The sequence below is a fragment of the Bos taurus genome, chromosome 8 (genome assembly GCF_002263795.3).
Source record: "Bos taurus isolate L1 Dominette 01449 registration number 42190680 breed Hereford chromosome 8, ARS-UCD2.0, whole genome shotgun sequence".
NCBI classification, from domain to species: Eukaryota; Metazoa; Chordata; class Mammalia; order Artiodactyla; family Bovidae; genus Bos; species Bos taurus.
The window spans coordinates 84,464,608-84,481,227 of record NC_037335.1 but is presented as its reverse complement, the minus strand read 5'-3'; the positions used below and the strand labels follow the sequence as shown (position 1 = coordinate 84,481,227).

Sequence of the window (16,620 nt, the reverse complement as noted above, 5' to 3'; positions counted from 1 at the left end):
TTCAGATCAGTTCAGTCGCTCAGTCGTGTCGGACTCTGCCACCCCACGGACTGCAGCACGCCAGGTTTCCCTGTCCATCACCAACTCCCAGAGCTTACTCAAACTCATGGCCATCAAGTCAGTGACGCCATCCAACCATCTCATCCTCTGGCCTTCAATCTTTCCCAGGATCAGGATCTTTTCTAGTAAGTCAGTTCTTCGCATCAGGTGGCCGGAGTATTGGAGTTTCAGCTTCAGCATGAGTCCTTCCGATGAATATTCAGTACTGATTTCCTTTAGGATTGACTGGTTGGATCTCCTTGCAGTCCAGGTGGGGTCTATCCTAAGCTGAGGGGGACAGCATCTACCTTGGACAGGAAGATTGTATAACATGACCTGGGGGTGATAGAGGAAGTCCAGGCCTGCTCCAGGTCCTAGGGCTCAGTCCTCCCAGAGGGAGGGGGCATCCTGCCCACCAGTGGAACCGGCCTGACCCCCGCATTACTCTGCATCATTCTTGCTGGGTCATGACTCTGTGGACAAAAAAATGTTGCCTGCCATCCCAGTAAAGGTAAATGATACCCACTATTAAGCCTTTTGCCTCTGTACCACTCGCTTTGAGGGGAATTTAGGATGGAGAAAAACAAGATACTGGCCTCAGATAGTTGAGATTTGTATTTAAGGAATAATTTCAATGAACCCACGTTCTTGCATCTTCCCAAAGATAGTAAAGCATTAAGATCATTAACTTGAAGTGTCTGTTTTTGTAATTAGTAATCTTCCGATGTTCAACTGCATGGGTTTTTTAGTTTCTTTGTGGGTTTTTTGTTGTGTTTTTTTCTTTTAGCAAAATTCCTGTGTATCCTGGTTCCTTCTTAATTTTGAAACAGTCAACTGAAAGCTGAGCTTTGTTTTATCTGCCAGACTTTTTCTAAGGACTTCAATACTGGGAGGTAGCCTCTCAGATAGCTCTGAGGGACTGCTCCAAAGAGGTAAGGGAAGAGCCAGGATATATAGAAGTTTTGCAAGGAAGACTAGATAGTTGAAGCATCAAAAGTTTCCTGTTTAATAAAGAAAACCAGATATCTCAAGTTGATGAATTTATCACTTTTCTTTGTATGGGAAGATGCAAGAGTTTGGGTTCATTGAAATCATCCCTTTTATATGCACCTTAGCTATCTATGGCCATGATCCTTCTCTTTCCCATTCTGAGTCCCCTTACGGTGTATTGATGGGAGTGGCTGCAGTTGCTGAGGGCTTGGGGGAGGGGCAGCCCATTTGTCAGCATCCTGAGTTCCCAGTTCTCACCGTAAGGGGCAGTGGTAATGACTGATGGCTACAGCATCTTTTTATGTTTACTGATATGGCAGGCAACATTATTCATTCACAGAACAATTTCTCAGAGCTGAGAGCCTAGTCTTCACTAAGGTCTCTGAATAAAGCATAACTGGGAACTTTAAGACTGTATGTTTTTATTTATTTGTTTATTTTTGGCTGCGAGAGGGCTTTCTCTAGTTGTGGTGAGCAGGGGCTACTCTTTAGTTGCGGTACACAGGCTTCTCATTGTGGTGGCTTCTCTTATGCCAGAGCACTGGTTCTAGGGCTTGCAGGCTTCCGTGGTTGTGGCACGCGGGCTCAGAATTTGCAGCTCTTGGGCTCTAGAGCACAGGCTCAATAGTTGTGGAGCATGGACTTAGTTGCCCCTTGGCATGTGGAATCTTCTTGGACCAGGGATGGAACCCATGTCCCCTACATTGGCAGGCAGATTCGACCACCAGGTTAGTCCTGTGGTTTTTCAAAAGTCAATGGCTCCTAGCGTTTACTTCTCTCAGTTCCTTTCTAAGAGTGATGTAAAAATCTTGACTCCCTGTGTACCCATGCTGAACAGAAATACGGAGACAGAGTTATGGAGGAGAAAGAGTGGCTTTATTTCTTTGCAAAGAGGGAACACAGTAGGCTAGTGCCTCAAGAACTGTGCCGCCCTCCCTGGGGGATGGGGAGAGCTCTTATAGTCAGGCAGAGATACATGATTGTAGTAGGATCAAGGTAGTAACAGTCATGCATTCTTTCTTCTGCAAAGTTTCAAAGGGTTAAGTTGCTGACAAGATTATAATGTGGGCAGGCTCTCAGGTGGTCTGGCCTCCATGATGAGCTTCTCTGGTCCCTTTAATCTTGTCTCAAGTGCTCCTCCCTGATTAGCAACTGTTCAGATCTGCCCTTTGGAACTCAGAGAAGCTGGAGTCTTGCCTACAAGAAATGGCAGACCATTCTCCCAAATCATCGCCACCCCACCCCCGACCCCCGCAGAGTCCAAAAGACTGTTCTATACATCTGTGTCTCTTTTGCTGTCTCGCATAAAGGGTTATCGTTACCATCTTTCTAAATTCCATATATATGCATTAGTATACTGTATTGGTGTTTTTCTTTCTGGGTTACTTCACTCTGGTGGGAGGGGGGTTCAGGATTGGGAACACATGTACACCTGTGGCAGATTTGTCTTGATGTATGGCAGAACCAATACAATATTGTAAAGTGATTAGCCTCCAATTAAAAAAAAAAAAAAGAAATTGCGGACCAAAAGGCTCCCTGTGGACCCAGGAGCCTCACAGGACGCTGCTCAATTTCAGAAGTAATGTCAGTGCCATAAGCCTGGGGTCTAGATGGACGGGGAACACAGTGGGGAAGGGGGACAGATGCAGAAACTGAGGCTCAGAATGAGGTTGGAGATAGATGGACCTCTGGGCTGGACACCTAGTACTTGTCAAGTGAAGTAAAATTCAAGCTTTGTTCTCAGTCAGACATTCCAAGGATAAAACTAGTGGTGAAAGCTGAGCTCTGTTGAAGTAGAGAGATAAGGCACCCTCGCCTGAGGTCAAGGAAGACTTTTCTGCACATGTGCAGAAAGGGTTCTTGGCAGTTGAAAAGGGAGGGGCTCCACCCCATTATAAGTGTGGACATGCACCCATAAACCTCTGCAGTGGGATCCAGTTTAGAAAAAAGTTGCACAAGCATCTTGGGGAGGATCCAAGTCCCAGTTAGGTGTAAAGAAAGGAACAAGATAATTGGCCAAAGGTAGGACGGGGGAGCCTGGTGGGCTGCCGTCTATGGGGTCACACAGAGTCGGACACGACTGAAGCGACTTAGCAGCAGCAGCAGCAGGATTGTCCTATATAAGTGATTAACATTCCCAGGTCGTGCTAGTGGTAAAGAACTCACCTGCCAATGCAGGAGACATAAAAGACATGGGTTCAGTCCCTGGGTCGGGAAGATCCCTTGAAGAAGGAGATGGCAACCCACTCCAGCATTCTTGCCTGTAGAATCTCATGGACAGAGGAGCCTGGCGGGCTACAGTCCATGAGATTGCAGAGTTGGACATGACTGAGGCGACTGAGCATACATGCACAGAGACCCAGAAGGACTGTTCTGTGTAAGTGACTTACATCCCCTCTTTACTGCACTCTTCCGCCTTCAGGATACCCATGCCCTCTCTCTCTGCCTAGTCTCTGACTCACCGAAAGGACATTCATACCTTTTCTCTTTGGCTTCGTGTATCTCTGCCCTGCTTCTGACTTAAACTGTTTACCTGTGTGCTCTCCCATACATTGTACTGCCTCTCTAATAATATACTTTGTATGTATTTTTTAGTTTTTGCCTCCTTGAAACATGCTTGCTTTCAAACAGGGGAAAGAACCAGGGCCACTTTGCTTCTAGTCTCTAGCCCCTGGTGGTCAAACTGCTGGGGTTCCTGGTTTTCACCCAGGTTAGCCAGGTTCAATCCCTGGACAAGGAACTAAGATCTCTCTTCAGGACTGCTCACTGCTTTCCCTCCGAGATCAAGAGCAGCAGATTTCTGGACCTTGCCCCTGTACAACAAGGACAGGGTCTCCCAAGTGCAGGATTTGCTACGGGGCCTCCACTCCCTGGCAGATGGATCCTGTGCCCCTTGGGATGTGTGCTACAGGCAAGCAAGGGCAGCAGATCTCCACCCTGTGAGTGGCAGGTGGACACTCAAAGGGTGGACCCTGGGCACTCCCCTGCCCAGTCGGGGGTCAGGTGCAGTGTCTCCCTCCTTGCCCATTGCCCCCACTGAGATGTGCATGTTGCAAGTCAAAAGTGAGCACTTGGAGCTTATTTTAATTTTTGTTTAATCAAATAAACAAGACAGTTTTTCCATGGGAAAAAACCAGATTTGGTCATTGTTAAGGCATTCAACCAATGTTAACTTCCATCGCTTAATATGTAAGTTTTGCTAGATGTTACTGTGATATATAGTAGAACCTCTGATGACCCTCTCCTAAAAAAGGTAAATTGATAAAGAACAGTATAATATGGAATAATGACAAATTATAGCTGCATGTAGTGTGAACTGTCAGAGTAATAAAGAGAATGCAGAAACACTTGAAAAGTGAGCACTTGGGTAGGAGGTTGGGCCATCCAAGATGGGAGGGCAGGACTCCTGGGGACCTTCCTCCATCTGCTGAACACTGGGGGGTCTTATATGCAGATGGAAACAGATCACCCTGTGTGGACTTACTGGTGCAAACTGACATTGCTCCCCAGCTGTCCCTAAATGTCCAGGATGCACTGGCCCTGCCCCTCACTCCCAACCCCCATGGCTTTCACTTCTGACTTCTGCTGTCTTAGAATTTCGTAATCCTGGTATGCTTTATCTGATCAGAAAGTAAATACAAGTTTAAATCAGGCAGGGAGAGTTCACCCCACATGGTGTCTGCACTTGCCACTCACCTGATCTCCTCAGGGCTGCCCTTCCCTCCAACATGTCTACAAAGTCAAAAAACAGACTAGAAATGGGGAGATATCGGCCGCTTGTCTCACAGAAGGCTCATCTCCCTAATTAATAAAGGACTCCTAGAAATCAACCCTAGAGATCAATACTCCTATCATTAGAGAAACAGGAAACACCTAAGGAGCTGCTCAATTTCATTCATAATAACATTGTGTTCCACACATACAACTGGCACAAATTCAAGTTCCTGATCAGACTTGTGGGCCAGGTCATGGAATGCTTCACCTCAGGGCACCACCATAGGCTCCCCATTCTGCCCCCCAAGCACTTTCTGCTACCCATCTCCCAACTAGAATGTCAGTTCCCAAGGACAGGGCCACATCTACCTTGGTCACAGTGCCAGACATACAGCAGGTGCTCTGTAAATGCACTTAGAGCCTAAAAAGATGAGTTGAAAAAAGAGTCAAGCACAGGTTGAGGCAAGAGGAATGAAGTGTGCCCATGGACCGAGGGGCAGCCTGCCTGGCTAGAGCTGACTGTGTGAAGGAGTACGGTGGGTGATGAAGGGCCTGACCACTGCGGAGGAGCAAGGACATTCTCCTCCACATTCACATATGGCCAAAGGTCACAATTCATTCATTTACTCATTAATTTATTTGATAAATGTCTCCTAAACACCTGTGATAAGCCCAAAAAAGAGGTATACTATTTCTGGGAGAGCAGAGGAGCCCTGCTTACGTGGAACTTCCACCAGTAGCAACAAAACACATCTGAGTGCAGGTGCTGAGTGTTGTGAAGAGCAAGAGACTAGACAGAGGCTGCCTTTGGGAGCCTGCCAGCCTCCAAATTGGCCCCTCATATTGCTACTGAACTCAGGATCACCTGCTTACTGCTCAAAAGTCAGTAATTGAGGACCAAGAGTCAGTACAAAGGAAAGGTATTTTATTCAGAAAAACTGACAGTCTGGGGAGAAAGGGAACTCTTGTCTGAGACCAAGTCCACAGATTCTGCTCAGCCGTGACAAATCTTTAAAGGCAAAAAGGGGAAACGATCTCAGTTAATCATTAATGTAGGAAATCAGATTCTTTGTCATTTTTCCATTGAGTGCAGATCTGCTGATTTCCGATCTTCATTTGGACGCTGTCTTGCTCACATGGTCCCCCTGCAATTGGATGTTCTCTTGGCCGTGGTCTGCCTGCAAATGTACCAAGGGCAAGATAAGGTAAAGTCAGTCATTCTTTAAGTATTAATGCTTCACTCTTACTCCTTTTAATTAAGGAAAGGAATCAACAGGTTAGGCAAAACATTGTGTACATCCAGTAAAGCAAACATCAGGAACTAGCTTAAATGTTGTCTAGTGATCTCATGCTTATGGTTAAGGTCTGAGGAAAACAGGGATGAACAAATGGAAACACACGGGGTGAAAGAGCTGCTTGCACCATCCCGGGTCACATTCCTGTGCGGTCTCCTCCACAGCAAATCAGGCCAATCTTTTTGACTGGTGAAACACGGCAGAAGTGATGATGACTTCTGGGGCTTGGATCATAAAGGGGATTGTGGTTTCTGCCTTTCTGTCTTGGATCACTCTCTCTGGGGGAGACAACTGCCATGTCATGAGGATGAGCAAGCAGTGCTGAGGAGTGTGCTGAGGAGTTGGACCCCCAGACAACAGCCAGCATCAGCTTGCCATTGATCTCAGCAAGGCAGCAGTGAGTGGTGGTGTGAAGCAAGATCTTAATTCCCTGCCTGGGAATTTAACTGAGGTAGTCTGAAGGAAATGGCAACCCACTCCAGTGTTCTTGCCTGGAGAATCCCAGGGACAGGGGAGCCTCGTGGGCTTCCATCTATGGGGTCGCACAGAGTCGGACACGACTGAAGCAACTTAGCAGTAGCAGCAGCAGTCTGAATGAAAATCAGGAATTCTAGCCATCAGACCAGCAAGGGCTAGAAGTTAGAAGCTATTTTTCCTTGGATCTTTGAACCGGGTGAAAAAAAATACTTTTATCACAGAGGCAAAAACTGTAAGTATAGGTACAAAGTTAATTATTTGAGACACAAAACAAGTGGGAGAGCACACAAAGAAACTGTTTAGTTAAGATAGAAGCAAGGCAGAGATGCACACCCAGAGAGAAAGGGTGTGGGTCCCCTCCCTAGTGAGGAGGAGCACAGTAAAGAGGCAGATGTCATTTATATAGGTCAGTTCTTCCAGGTTTTTACCTTCCTTCAGGTCAATTACCTGACCTACGCTGGAACCCTCCCTGGGTGAACACACACCTCTAAGCCAAGATGGATCTGGCTTCTGGAAGGAGCAAGACTCATTATGGCCTGGCCTTATCCCCTGACTTTTGACCCCCAAGGAGCCTTTCTGTGCATGTGTAGTGTCTCCCTTGTCCCAAAAAGGGGGAGCAGAGATCTCAAACAGGATTTTGCCCCTCTTTGTCCTTGCTATGACTATTACCTTAAAGGGTTTACAAGAAACAAAGACTGGCTATTTACCTTGTTTATATTGTTACTTCCACTTCGGAGGGGCAACAGGAGGCTGATTGTTAATGTCTTAACTGGAGCCCATCTATCTCTTGTCTCAGGAAATGCTAACAGTTTTACGTATCCAGCCTGAAGACCACCTCGTCAAGCCCCATGAAATGCAAATAGGAGGCCAGTTGTAAAAGTCTAACCTGGAGCCCTTCTATCTCCTGCCTCACCATGAAGAAGTCCCTGGCTCCAGTTAAGACTTCAGGTGAAGTCTTCAGGTGAAGACTTCAGGTGAAGGCCTGGCTAACATCTGACTGCAGCCTCAAGAGAGACCCACAAGGACTTCCCTGGTGGTTCAATGTCTTGACTCCATGCTCCCAACGCTGGGGGCCCAGGTTTGATCCCTGGTCAGGGAACTAGATCCCACACGCCACTACTAAAAGTTTGAATGTCACAACAAAGATGGAAGACCCCATGTGCTGCAACTAAGACCTGGCCCAGTGAAATAAATATTTTTTTTAAAAAAAAGAAAGAAAAAGAGAGAGAGATCCAGAGACAGAGCCACCCTGCCAAGCCTCACCTGAAACTGTGAAAGATACTAAGTGATGATTATTGTTTTGAGCAGAAGGGGAAGGTCAGGTGGTGACAGGCAGATCACATAGGGTCAGGCAGGCCAGGTAGCTGAGAGCTGGCAGTATGAGGGTTATGAGCTAGGGCAGGGAGAATGGAGATCTGCTCTGATTTATAAGTTTTAAAAATAACCCCCTGCACACACAAAAGCCAACTCATTGGAAAAGACCCCAGTGATGGGAAAGATTGAAGGCAGGAGGAGAAGGGGGCGATAGAGGATGAGATGGCTACTGACTCAGTAGGCGTGAGTTTGAGCAAACTCTGGGAGATGGTGAAGGACAGGGAAGACTGGCACACTACAGTTCATGGGGTTGCAGAGTCGGACTGGACTTAGTGACTTAACAACAACACACAAAAGTATTGAAAGAAGAGTCTCAAAGAGACGTTTGCACACTTTGAACGCTGTTCAAAGCAGCATTATTTACTGTAGCCAAAAGGTGGAAGCAACCCAAGTAGCAAATATGGCATATACCTAAGATGGGAGTACTATCCAGCCTTAAAAAGGAGGAGATTCTGACACATGCTACAACATAGATGAACCTTAAAGACATTATGCTAAGAGTGATATTACAATTTATAATGAGAAATATATATATTTGATTTTCATCCTGATTCCCCGCACAGATTTTCTAAAAACCTTTGAAATTTCCCAAGTGGTTAGGTAGCCAAAATTCAGCCTCTGTATCCTGGTACTGAATTGAATATCAGAAACAGAGTTTTGGGTGAAGTAGAAAAGAAGAGCTTTATTACTTTGCCAGGCAAAAGGGGCCACAGCAAGCTAATGCCCTCAAAACTGTGCCTCAACCTGGAGGGGACAGAGAGTCTTACAGTAATGGTTCAAAGAGGAGGGCAGGATCAGTTCATGGACATTCTTCTGATTGGTTGGTAGTGACGCAACTGGAAGTCAGCATTATTAACCTTCTGATGCTAACTGGTTTAACCACAAGTCTATGTGCTTTTGGGTAGTATAGAGTTAACGTCTCCCACTTGGTGGGGGTTTCAGTATCTGCAAAGCAGCTCAAACATATTGTGTATATCCATTGAGGGGGAACCAAGATCATTGGTTTTTGACTGGTCCTCCTTTGTCTCCACAATCCTTCCCTTCCCTGATTAGCAATTCTTTGAATCTGCCCTTTGGAATGCAGGGAAGGTCATGGAGGCTGAACGAAGCCCATTTTCTTGTAAGCAAGAAATGAGGGATACAGAAAGACTTATGTGCCCAGGAGCCCCACAGGGTCCTACTTGGTTTCAGTAACAGAAACCTTTTTATTATATTTTTATATTTTATATTGTTATATTTAGGTAACTTCTGGAAAGCCCCTAGGTCACTGAAGGATGGAGGTTGGTTGCCAGGGGGACCAACATTGTAACTGTTGTTGTTGAGTCACTAAGTAATATCCAACTCTTGGAGATCCCATGGACTGCAGCACTCCAGGCTTCCCTGTCCTTCACTATCTCCCAGAATTTGTTCAAACTCATGTCCACTGAGTCAGTGACCATCTCATCCTCTGCTGTCCCCTCCTCCTGCCTTCAATCTTTCCCAGCATCAGTGTCTTTTCCAATGAGTCAGCTCATCCCATAAGGTGGCCAAAGTTTTGGAGCTTCAGCATCAGTCCTTACAATGAATATTCCAGGTTGATTTCCTTTCAGATTGACTGGTTTGATCTCCTTGCTGTCCTAGGGACTCTCAAGAGACTTCTCCAGCACCACAGTTCAAAAGCATCGATTCTTCAGCATTCAGCCTTGTTTATGGTCCAACTCTAACAGGACTACTAGAAAAACTATAGCTTTGGTAGCTCAGTGGATAAAGAATCTGCCTGCAGTGCAGGAGACCCGAGTTCAATCCCTAGGTAGGGAAGATCCCCTGGAGAAGAAAATAGTAACCCACTCCAATATTCTTGCCTGGAAAATCCCATGGACAGAGGAGTCTGATGGGCTACAGTCCATGGGGTTGCAAGAGTTGGACATGATTTAGCAACTAAACCACCAATACAGACCTTTGTCAGCAAAGTGATATTTCTGCTTTTTAATATGCTGTCTAGGTTTGTCATAGCTTTTCTTCCAGGGAGCAAGCATCTTTTAATTTCATGACTGCAGTCACCATCCACAGTAATTTTGGAGCCCAAGAAAATAAAATCTGCTACTGTTTTCATTCCCCGCCCCCATTTATTTGCCATGAAGTGATAGGACCAGATGCCATGATCTTAGTTTTTTGAATGTTGAGTTTCAAGCCAGCTTTCTCACTTCTCTTCTTTCACCTTCATCAAGAAGTTCTTTAGTTCCTCCTCACTTTCTGCCATTAGGGTGATATCATCTGCGTATCTGAGATTGTTGATATTTCTCCCACCAATCTTGATTCCAGCTTGTGATTCATCCAGCCCAGCATTTCACATGATGTACTCTGCATAGAAGTTAAATAAGCCAGGGTGACAATATACAGCCTTGATGTACTCCTTTCCCAATTCTGAACCAGCCCATTGTTCCATGTCTGGTTCTAACTGTTGCCTCTTGACCTGCATACAGGTTTCTCAGGAGGCAGGTAAGGTGGTCTGGTATTCTTATCTTTTGAAGAATTCTCCACAGTTTGTTGTGATCCACACAATCAAAGGCTGTTGTTAGAGATGGTTAAATCAATATATAGGACAGTCCTTCCTAGTCTTTGTTCTCCTCTGGCCAATTATTTCACCTCTTTTACCATATCTGACCTTTCTTAGAACCCTCCCTGTTATGCACGCACATCTTTTTGCCAAGATGGATTCTAGCGCAAAGGCTAAAGGAACGTTTGACAACACCTACTGTGGGATAATGCCCCTTTTCTTTTAACTCCCAAGGACCTTCCATGTGCACATTCATTCAGGGAGGTTTCCTTGACCTTATGTGGTCGTCTTATCTTTTAGCAGAGCCCAGCTCTTGCCATTAACTTTGTCTTCTGGAGAAGGGAAAGCAACCCACTCCGTGTATTCTTGCCTGGAGAATTCCATAGACCAAGGAGCTTGGCAGGCTACAGTCCATGGGGTTGCAAACAGTCAGTCATGACTGGGCTACTAACACTTTCACTAGAGTTTCTAGGGCAAACAAAGCTCTAATTTGTTCCATTTGACAAACTCCAGCTGCTCAGCCCGGAGACCCATCTACCTCCTACTTCAAAATAAGCTAGTCACAAAAGGACAAATAATGTGTGATTAAACTTATGTGGCGTCCCTAAAGCAGAGACATTACTTTGCCAACAAAGGTCCGTCTAGTCAAGACTATGGTTTTTCCTGTGGTCATGTATGGATGTGAGAGTTGGACTATAAAGAAAGCTGAGCACTGAAGAATTGATGCTTTTGAACTGTGGTGTTGGGGAAGACTCTTGAGAGTCCCTTGGACTGCAAGGAGATCCAACCAGTCCATCCTAAAGGAAATCAGTCCTGGGTGTGCACTGGAGGGACTGATGTTGAAGCTGAAACTCCAATACTTTGGGACCTGATGTGGAGAGTTGACTCATTGGAAAAGACCCTGATGCTGGGAAAGATTGAGGGCAGGAGGAGAAGGGGATGACAGAGGATGAGAAGTTGGATGGCATCACCGACACAATGGACATGGGTTTGGGTGGACCCTGGGAGGTGGTGATGGACAGGGAGGCCTGGCGTGCTACGGTTCATGGGTTCGCAAAGAGTCGGACACGACTGAGTGACTGAACTGAACTGAACTGAGAGTAGTCAAATTCATAAAGACATAGAGGAGAATTGTGGGTGCCAGAGGTTGAGGGAGGTGAAGGGGGAGTCAGTGTTTAACAGGGACAGAGTTTCTGCTTGGGAAGACAAAGAGTTCTGGGTATGGATGGTGTTGACAGCAGCACAACGTGAATGTGCTTAATGCTACTGAACTTTACACTTAGAAATGGTTTAGACAGTGAATTTTATGTGATGTAGCGTTTACCACAATTAAAAATTTAAAAAGCAAAGTAACCCTCCGGTTATGGGAACTGACCCTGGGGGCGGGCGATGGGGCTTGAATGGAGGAAGGGAGACCAAGCGGTGACCAGGAGGGTGCTACTGTGATGGTCCAGGTGAGAGGGGAGGAGGCTGGAGCCAGGGTAGTGGGTGTGGAGGTAGGGAGATGGGGTATGTTCCAGTCAAAATTTGAGGTTGAAGCAAAAGGACTGCTGTAGGATTGGATATGGGGTCTGAGAGAAAGTGGGGCCAGGGTTTTCGGCCTGGGGAAGGGGATGGAGAGAGGTAGAAGGGACAGTTCCTTGGCGCACTGAGTTCAAGAAGTGTGAGCATATCTAAATGTCAGGATGATCTCGGCCATGTAGCAGTGAACGGTGGCTCGAAGTGAGATCTGAGTTCCATGCCCAGGAATTGAACCTGGGTAGTTTGGATGACCACTGGAAAAACCATAGCCTTGAGTAGACGGACCTTTGTTGGCAAAGTAATGTCTCTGCTTTTTAATATGCTGTCTAGGTTGGTCATAACTTTCCTTCCAAGGAGTAGGGTCTGTCTAGTCAAGGCTATGGTTTTTCCAGTGGTCATGTATGGATGTGAGAGTTGGACTGTAAAGAAAGCTGAGCACCAAAGAATTGATGCTTTTGAACTGTGGTGTTGGAGAAGACTCTTGAGAGTCCCTTGGACTGCAAGGAGATCCAACCAGTCCATCCTAAAGGAGATCAGTCCTAGGTGTCCACTGGAAACTGATGTTGAAGCTGAAACTCCAATACTTTGGGATCTGATGCGGAGAGCTGACTCATTGGAAAAGACCCTGATGCTGGGAAAGATTGAGGGCAGGAGGAGAAGGGAATGACAGAGGATGGGATGGTTGGATGACATCCAACCGACACAATGGACATGGGTTTGGGTGGACTCGGGAAGGTGGTGATGGACAGGGAGGCCTGGTGTGCTGCGGTTCATGGGGTCACAAAGAGTCGGACACGACTGAGCGATTGAACTCAACTGAACTGAGTCTGGATGAAAACCAGGAATCCTAGCCAGCAGACCAGCTAGGGCTAGAGGCTAGAAGCTATTTTTCCCTGGATCTTTGCCCCCAGTGAAAACTGCATTTCTCACTGAAGCAAGAATTGTAAATGCAGATAAAAAGTTTATTTAGAGACATAGCACAACAACAAGTGGGAGAGCACGTAGAGATACTGTTTAGTTAAAATAGAAGCAAGTGAGAGAAAGTGTGTGGGCATTCCCCCTAGTGAGGAGGAGCACAGAAAAGAGGTGGTTAAGTCATTTATATAGGACAGTTCTTCCAGCGTTTTGTTTACCAATTATCTGGTTTCTTTTTCCACACCTGACCAATCCTAGGACCCTCCCCAAGATGTATGTGCAACTTTTTTTCCAAGATGGGTTCCAGCCCAGCGGTCTATGTGATCCACATATTAGCATCACATATTATGGGGTGATGCCCCTCCTTTTGACCCCAAGGAGCCTTTCTGCATGTGAAATGTCTCCTTTGCCCCAAGGATGGGAAATACATGATGTCCTCATCTTTTAAGAGGGTTTAGTCCCACTGTCCCTGCCATAAAAATGCCCAGTGTCTGGTTATTTACTCTATTCCTGTGCTGGTTTTTATATTGAGGTATAAATCTCAAAATATAGGCAGGAACCCAGTCATAAATATGTTGTCCTGGAGCCCATTTGTTTCTTGCTTTAGCAAATGTAAACAGGGGGCTGGTTATGAATATTCTACCTGGAACTCATCTTATTCTCACCCCAGGAGGTGTGAATAGGAGGCCAGTTATAAATACCTATCCTGGAGCGCATCTACCTCCTGCCTCAGGACTGCCTGGCAATAGTCTGGGCCCAGGCCGTAGGAAACCAACAGCCCCCACTTCCCACTTCTGAGACATCTACCCTTGAATCCCAGCCCCCACCCCTAAAGAATACTCAGGCCATGTGTGGTGTTTCCTCCCAGAGTCCCAGCTGAGGTCCCCGACAACTAGTGTCAACTAAACTGTGAGTGATCACCTTCAGGAGATCTCAGCCCTGGACTCTGCTACCTGCAGCAGTGGGGGAGGCACGCCAGCAAGAACCCACAGCGCTAGGACAGATGACAAGTCAGCGGCTGCGGTCTACAGCCACCGAGTTTGGGGATGACTCACTACCCAGCAGTGCATAAATGTGACACACAGCTAACCAAATTGTTGAGGAATCAACATGAGGCACAGTTTTGTTTTTTCCCCAACTGCTGTGCCCCAACTGCTGGGGAATGAAGTCTCCCTTGGGTCATCATAGTCTGATTCTTCACAGCTACTTCTGGTGACAAGAATGGTACTGCTCCAGTATTTAGGGCTGGCTGGTGTTTCTCTGATAAAGTTCCTGTCACAGCAACTGAAAACCATGGATCTTGGCACCAAATGTTAAAGAGCTGATGCAGGATGACACGGTAGCCCTGGTGGGACTCTTGCTGTACCTCTTCCCTCTCCTTCTGCACACCCAGGAAAGTCACCCTGCTGGCCTGAGGTCAGTCTGGTCGACGTGTCCTACACAGAAGTGAGGCGTGTCCCCTCCACTGCTGGTGAAAGAGGCTCTACCATCCCTTCTCGTTCCTGCAGATTGTGGAGGTGAAAGTCGGAAAGGGGTGCTCCACGAGGTGAGGGCCCTACAACTCCACTGAGCACAGCCCCTGCTGATTGAACTGGACACACAATCTGAGCAAGGAGTAAGTGATGTTGTTTGAGCCCCTGAGACTTCGGGGGTTGTTATGAACTGAGTGTTTTTTCCCTTCAATCCATATACTGAAGCCCTAATTCCCACTGTGGCTATGTATCACAGGTGGGCCTTTAAGGAGGCACTTAGGGTAAAACAGGGTCTGAACGGTGTGGTTCTGACCCCATAGGATGAGTGTTCTAAGAAGAGACATCAGAAAGTACTCTCTCCCTCTCTCTGGACACACTCCAAGGCTACGTGAGGACATAGCAAGAATGGGGCCACCTGCAAGCCACTAAGAGAGCCCTCAACAGAAAGCAAATCAGCCAGCACTTAGTTCTCACCTCCAAGACCATGTGATATAAATCTCTATTTTTTAAATTGCCCATTCTGTGGTAATTGTTAGAGCTGCCTGAGCTGACTGAATCAGGGGCTGTCAGTTTCAGCACCATAGTCTCGCCCATCCTGATATAAAAAGTGGCTGTTTCTTGAGCCAAGATGGCAAGTGTGGCCATGTGGCATGTAAGGGCAGTGTTGCAGGCAGAGGGGACAGCAGGTACTAAGGCCTGTCCATGGAGGGTAAGCCTGGTAAGCAAGAAAAGGTGTTCTCACTCCTTTCTTCCTTTTAGGGGAGATTTGGAGCTGGCTCCCCCTTCCGCTTCTCCTCTGGTGCTGAGTGAAGCGCTCTGCTCTAAAATGCCTGTGAAAGAATGTTGCTCTCTTCCTGCTCCTTGGCAAGCTCGTCGCCCAATCCAGCTGAGACCGCTGGCCACAGGGTAGACGGGTCAGGGCCCAGCGAGCTGCACCACTAAGGCCTCATGCCCCTCTAGCTCTCCTGAGCAATGACTCTGATGTCCAGCCAGCACTCTCTCCAGCTGGGCACCACGTTACTTCCCTCCCACCCCTGCAGTACCCTGTGGCCATCTGGATACCTGTTCCTGTAACTCTCAGCTGTTGGGTGCTGGAGCAGGGTGGCGCCATCCTCTTGGCTCCACTTCACCTCATCCCTCCTGTCCTCTGCTCCAGTAGCCCAGGGTCCAGGGACAAAGCACCCACTTCCTGTTGAAGGCACTCCCTCAAACCCTCATGGCAGCTTCTCACCACCTCACTCTGATACGGACATGGAGAGGGCCTGGTGGAGTTAGCATTTGTGACCGAACTCGGAGCCTTGCACAGAGCTGCTGAAGCCCTCCATGAGGGGCCTGTGGTTTCGGACAGCATCCATATGCCCTGACACGCACTCCGCAGGATCAGGGTGGACCCTCCACCACTGCCTGGCCCCACAAAGTTGAGCCCACAGGACCCTTGGAGGCACACAGCCGAGGGCGGCTACTTGCCCCTCCCAGAAAAGCTGGAGAGGGCCTGAGTCTACCAGGGACCCCCACAGCATGAATGCTGCACTATCTGGTTGAGGGCTGGGTCTGGGCTTGCCCCCCAGTGGCCCCTGCATGACCTTTCCCTCACTGGAGAACCACACACACCTTCAGGCCTCAGAATTCTTCATTGGAACCCACCGGATGGAATAGCATCCCAGACCAGAAAGGATGTGGGCACCAATGTAGCAGCTGAAAATGTGGAACCACCCAACTGCCCCTGCTGGAGGCTTTCCACATGAATCAGGACAGATGGACTGCCCCGTGTAACCTGCATCAAGATGTATTTGTTAGTGACGGAAACCATGACAAACGTGGCTTCAGGGTAGCACAGGCTCTTTCAGGACCACCAGCTCTTCGTCAGGCTCTTCTCCTTACAGCCTAAGAGTGACTGCAGGGCCTCCAGGAAGCAGGAAAGTTCAGAGAGCAAACACCAATGAGGTTCCTCAATGGCCAGACAGATCACACCCCAAATCTCAGAAGGCTGGAAGTCAGATTTCAACTGGTTCAGGAGAGAAGTGGAGTCCAAGTACCTCCCGTCATTGAATGAAACACAGAAGTGACCGAGGATGATTTCGGAGGCCCTGAAAGGTAAGGTTTGCACTTGGGACTCGCATTGTGGAAACCAGCTGCCATGATGTGAGGAGGCCTGGCCACTCGAGGTGGTCACCACTTCACGGGTCTCTGCTGACTCCTGGCAGCAACCCAGCTGACCACAAGCACATGGAGGAGGCGCTGTGAGCACTGGCCAGCCCAGCCCAGCAGTCCTGGAATCCCAAGCTGT

At 47.5% G+C, this 16,620-nt stretch overlaps 1 long non-coding RNA gene across 1 annotated transcript; it reads left to right on the top strand.

Annotated features, from left to right (window-relative positions):
* The first annotated feature begins 4,293 nt into the window (after positions 1-4,293).
* Positions 4,294-11,778, top strand: LOC132345991 (uncharacterized). The gene is made up of 2 exons (XR_009495647.1): positions 4,294-5,948; positions 7,312-11,778. It is a non-coding gene; the product is annotated as an uncharacterized lncRNA (long non-coding RNA).
* Positions 11,779-16,620: the final 4,842 nt, after the last annotated feature.